We start from the raw sequence: 6,000 nt of genomic DNA on the forward strand, positions 1-6,000 counted from the left end.
TTTCCAGTTAATTTTATTCCATAATCATTCGTTCACTGAGTGGAGATAAAAACCTAAGGGGAGTAGTGAGTGATAAGGCAGGCTGAAATCAGAGACACCTCGATCCTTAGCCACATTAAGAAGTTTGAACTTTAACCACAGACAATGGGGTGGGAGACGACTAGAAGATTTAAACAGCAGAATGACATTGTTCCCTGGTGCACCCTTTTTGATCTAGGACTAATTCAAATCTTTCCCTAACCCTTTCACTTTGGCTTTTAATTTATATAAACAAAATATTTATAAGAATATGATTTAAAGTCTAAATAATTTCTAACTGCATTAATATCAATTTTGACTCCATTATGCATAAATTAGACTTCAACTTCCCCCAAATTAAAAACTTTTGTGCTTCAAAGAAAGTGAAAAGAAATGTTATGTCACCCTAGCTGGTGTGGCTCAGGTTGGGTGTCATCCTGTGCACCAAGAGGTTGTCGGTTTGATTCCCGGTCGAGGCACATGCCCAGGTTGCAGGTTCAATCCATGCAGGAGGCAATCAATACATCCATCTCATAATGTTTCTCTCTCCCTCTCCCTTCCTCTCTCTCTAAAAATCAATTTTAAAAAATAAAAAATGTTGTGTCAATTATCTATATATATAAAAGGCTAAGCGACCAGCTGGTAGATATGACTCCCACTGACCACCAGGAGCAGACGTTCAATGCAGGAGCTGCCACGCTGTGGTGACTTGGCAGCGGTGGTTCTTGGGTAACGCACCCTGGAACCAGAGAGGAGGGAGCCTGATTCCAGGGCCCAAGAACCGCCCTCTCGAAATCCAGGACCCCCTTGGGAGATGTCAGAGAGCGGGTTTTGGCCCTATCCCCACAGGCCAGGCCGAGGGACCTCGCTCACTCTGCAGACGCCCTGCCCTACCGTGCTGCAGCGCCACCCCAGGAGCGGAAGGCCAGGGAGGGGCCTCGGGAGGTTGGCTCCAGGGCGTGTCCAGCCCATCTTGCCCAGTCTCGCCCCAGTAGCCACCTTCTAATTAATTTCCTTTCAATGTGCACAAGTCTGTGCACAGGGGCACTAGTACCTCAATAAAAAAGAAAGTGAAAAGACAATTCACAGAATGGAGAAAATGTTTGCTTATCCATCTGATAAGACACTTCTTTCTAGAATATAACTCATAACTTAACAATAAAAAGAGAACCCAGTTTTAAAATGGGCAAAGCATATGAATAGACATATCACCAAAAAATATACACAACTGTCCACTAATCACATAAGATGCTGGACACATCATTAGCCATCAGGGAAATGCAAATCAAAATGATATACCACTTCACACCCCAGGGGATGGCCAAAGTCAAAGAGTCAGAGAATAACAAGTGTTGACAAGGATGTAGAAATATTTAAGTCTTTATACATTGCTGGTGGATTGTAAATGGTATAGCTGCTTTGGAAAATAGTCTGGCAGTTAGTTCCTCTGACAGTTAAACATAAAGTTACCAACATGACCTAGCAATCCACAAGAGAAATGAAAACATATGTCCATACAGAAATTGTACATGAATGTTCATAGCAACATTACTCATATAATAGCCAAAAAGGGGAAACACCCAATGTCTATCAGTTGATGAATAAAGAAAATATGGTATATCGATACAATGTATTATTCAATCATAAAAAATGAAGTACTAATACATGCTACAACACAGATAAACCTTGAAAACATTATGCTTAGTAAAAGACAAATACAAAGACTCGGGACTGAATGATTCCACTTACATGAAATGTCCAAAATATGCAAATCCAGAGACAAAAAGTAAATTAGTGGTTGCCTAGGGCAAAGGAGGGAAGAGACTGGGGCCAGGGGGACTGCTAAAGGGCACAGGGTTTCCTTTTGGGCTGATGAAAATATTCTACAATTGTAATGATGACTGCACAACTCTGCGAGTATACTAATCACTATAGAATTTTATACTTTAAATGGGTGAATTGTACGGTATGTGAGTTATATCTCAAAAAAAATCAGTTATAAAACAAAAAAGATTCCATTTTGCACTATTAAAACACACAAAAAAGTCCCAAAAACGACTATATAATCTTGTTCACTCACTTTAAAGGATCTGAACTAGGGCAATGAAAACCCAGAGAGATTCTATTACTTAACATTCTAGGTACTAGGTCATACTGAAATATTCATGACAATTTCCATGTTTTAATACAGAAAAAGCATCTTAAGTTTTAAAAGACATACAAGTGTCAGAAGAGAGTTCATAATCCAGGATAACACAGGGAACTCATCAAATGAAAACCACACATTCATCTGAATCCTAAATATGAAAGTGGCACCCAAATTTATTAGTTTCACCTCTGAAATAGAAGTCAAAGATAAAACAGCCCCGCTAGTAGTATCTGTTTCTACAGTACCAGTTTGTGGCAAATCAAAATATTAAAAAGTAATTTGCATAAGAAAGAACTGAATCTCCCATCCCCAGTTATATAACTAAGAACTGACATTTATCCCTTTGAACATTCCATTTTATAGGCATGCAAATGATGCTCCTCCTCCTAGTTGAAGCGGATCCCATAAGTGACAGATACATTAAGTATAAAACTTAAATAGGAAAAATAAATCCAACAGTGTTTAAAAAGTGCTATTTCTAGCCCTGGCTGGAGTGGCTCAGTTGGTTGGAGCGTCCTTCCATACAAGGAAAGGTCATGGGTTCGATTCCCAGGCAGAGCAGAGCACATGCTCAGGTTGCAGCTTGGATCCCTGGTCAAGTTTTGTGCAGGAGGTAGCCGATCATCAATGGATCAGTGTTTCTCTCTCCCTCTCCCTTCCACTCTTTCAAAAATCAACAAAAACATATCCTCAGATGAGGATTATTTATAAATAAATAAATAAATAAATAAATAAATATGCTATTTCTCAACCCTAAATCTAATCCTAAATTATAAATAGACATAAATGCTAATTATAATTAGCACAATCTGCAGGCAAAGTAACAAATGATCATGAAAATTTCAAAACTGTGTGCAGTGATATCTCATTAGTATGTGTATTAAAATTCATCGTGCTTTAATGTACCTTCCATGATAATGAAAAACATACAAGATGCATTCCGGATTTGTCAAAAAGGAGTATACCCGACCTTTATACCATACCAGTCTTTGTTCAATCCTCAGTACACACGACTACTGCCTACCACAAAACACTGCCTGCCCTTCAAGACCTACATAAAATTTCCAGTTTTATTTGGCTCCCCCACCCCATTTATTTAAGGAACCTTTCAGACCCAAAGGTGACTATATCCAAACACTGCAGCTCTGAAATGGACCTCTAAGAGAAAACATTTCGTTTCCTTAAGTTACTTTTCTACAATATATAGAATCAAGTCCAAAATATATTTTCCCCATTTCTTCAGTTTTACAGGGAATACAGTAAATGAAGGAATATAAACACATACATTATTTGCCTTTACAACTGCACAGACGGTACAAAGCACACTGCGTATACTTCATTATGTTTCTGACTATACCAGCAGGCCCTGGTATCAGGACAGAGTTCTGCCAGATAAGGACAATGACATGCATGAATACGAAGAGCCCTACAAGTACAGTTTTACAATGTAAAATCCCAGGCAGGACGGCTCCAGTAAGAGAGCCCAATATTTCTTGTGATAACTATTTCCAAAAAGTACTACGTCCACCACCGAGTACCAGTTTAAAAACACGCACGACGTCCAATTCTTTTAAAAAGCCTTTACAGGTATAAGAAAGGCCTTTTTTAAAAAAAAAAAAAAATCTTGCTATCCGGGGCTGGAGATGAGCAACTCGCAATTTGCTTCTCACACCCCAGCCCCACGTCTGCAACATGTAGAGAGCAAGGACTTCAGACACCGCAAAACAAGGGCAGCCTACATGAAGGCCAAATATAGGATGTGATTCTAAACCACCATAGGCAGCGAAGTCTACGTTTCCTTTTCCAGCCAGCAAAACCCTTTGAACACTCCCAAAAAAGGACGGCGGGGCCAGCGCCTCTCCCCGAGAGAGGAAGCGAGCCCCTTTCTTCTCGGCCCTCCCGCAGCCGGCCACTTCCCCCGGCACATTCAAGCCCTTTAGGAGCCGGGGAGCTGGGGTGTGTGTGTGCGCGTGTGCGCGCCTGTGCGGACCGGCGCGAGAGCTGGGTTCCCGCAGGTCCACCCTCAGCATCCGACCTCGGCCCCAGGCATTCCGGCGCGGCGCCGCCCCACCTGCACCTCGCTCCCTCTCCCTGCGCCCCTCGCCAGCTGCTTCCCCATCTCGGAATCACCCAGTTCACCCCGACGCCCCAGCCCCCAGCTTCCCGCCCCCCCCACCCCCCCGCCGACCCTGCAGCATTCCTGCCTCATTCTTCCTCTCGAAACCTCACCCCGCCAAGCCCCAGCCCTCGGCTCCCACCTCCGGGCTCGCCCTCTTCCCAAGCCGCCCCCACCCACGTTGCTCCAGCTCCGGCCGCGTTGCGCCCTTTCCCGACCCCTAACCCAGATCCTCGGGGCCCGAAGCCAGGCAACCCCCACGCCCCTCCCAGGCCGGGCCCAGCTCGCCCCCGCCACACTTGAACCCCGACCCTGCCTGCCCGCCCCTCCCGCACCCACTCGCTCCCCAGGGCCGCTCAAACTCCGCCTCCAGCTCTGGCGCCCCCAGCCACTGCGCCCCAGCCTCCAACAGCCCCTCCTCACCCAAGACCCCACCCAACCAGACGGGTCCCTGACCCCTAAAAGCCTTCCTCCGTCAGCCCAGTCACCACTCGGCTCCTCACCCGGCCATGAGGGTTCCGGACCCCAAAAAGCCTCCCCTCCCTGGACAGTCTCCTCCCCACACGGACCCGGGTTCGCTCTCCCCAAGCCAAGCGGTTCTGTCCCCAACTCCCTCCTCCCAGGCCCGGAGGCTCCGGCAGCAGCCCCCGACCCCAACCTCCTGCACACTGGCCAGGTGAACCCCCGGCCCAAGGGCCCGCACCCCGCGCGCCACCCCAGCCCACTGCCCTACACCCGGCCCTGCCCCACGCCCCGCCGGCTCCTGTCAGCCGACACCGGCAAGTGTTGCGAGAACGCGTCCCCCCGCCTGCCTCGCTCCCAAGCGGCCCCGCCGGGCGCGCGCGGCTCACCAGGGCCGAGGTGCCTGAGGCGCCGCCGCCGCCACCAAAGTCCCCGCTGCAAAGCCCCGCGAAGCTTCCAACCGCTGTCGCCTCCCGCCTGGCACTGAGCGCCGCGCGGGGGAGGGGTATGGGCAGCCGCCCCCGCCCCCGCCGCCGCACGCAGGCTCCGCCCCCGCGGCGCGACGCGCCCAACCAGAGCCGCCCGGCTGCAGAAAGCCACGCCCACTTCCGGCAGGGAATTGCGCTTCCCACCTTACCATCCCCATCCACGCTCCCTAACGCCCCCTCTGGTCGAGCCGAAGCGTGCAGGTGGGCCGCGGAGGACCGCCCACTGCTTATCTCAGTGGCCGGAGAGCCACACCCATAGGCGCCTCCGAGCCACGCCCACTGCTCCTCAAAACCGGGAGCGGCGTTCCTAGAGCTCCGCCCACTGACCTGCTTGGCTCTGCAGGGCCACATCCCCGGCTCCTCAAACAGGCCCCCTGAGCCCCTTAAAACCGGAATGTCAGCTCCTCTGACCCCGCCCACTACCCATCCAAGCCCTCAGCCGGCCTCCTGTCACTAAACCCAGCTCCCCGCCCATTGCTTCAGAACTGACCTATCGGTACACAGAACCCCGCCGCAAGTTCTAGGAGCCCCGCCCACAGAGTAACCACCCCATTCGCAGCATCGCAAGCCCCGCCCACTGCCCATCTAGTCGCTTAAAACTCCAAGCTCCGCCCCAAATTCTAGAATCCCCGCCTCTGGCTACCTAAGCTCCTCCTTTGCCCTGACATACCCACCCACCACCACCTCTGGGGACTCCCATGCTCTGGCCTTCTCCCCACTTTTTTTTTTTTTTTTTTTAGAAATGTGGGTTGCATTGTAATTTCATT

The 6,000-nt window shown here is 49.1% G+C and overlaps 1 protein-coding gene across 1 annotated transcript in view; it reads right to left on the reverse strand.

Annotated features, from left to right (window-relative positions):
- CORO1C (coronin 1C) overlaps nt 1–5,280 on the reverse strand; it is a 63,286-nt gene extending 58,006 nt beyond the window's left edge. The window contains exon 1 of the mRNA XM_036354374.1: nt 5,135–5,280. The gene's annotated coding sequence lies outside the window, so the exon portion shown is untranslated. The remainder of the gene's footprint in view (nt 1–5,134) is intronic.
- Between the last annotated feature and the right edge of the window lie 720 nt (nt 5,281–6,000).

The sequence above is a fragment of the Myotis myotis genome, unplaced genomic scaffold (assembly GCF_014108235.1).
Source record: "Myotis myotis isolate mMyoMyo1 unplaced genomic scaffold, mMyoMyo1.p scaffold_m19_p_20, whole genome shotgun sequence".
NCBI classification, from domain to species: domain Eukaryota; kingdom Metazoa; phylum Chordata; class Mammalia; order Chiroptera; family Vespertilionidae; genus Myotis; species Myotis myotis.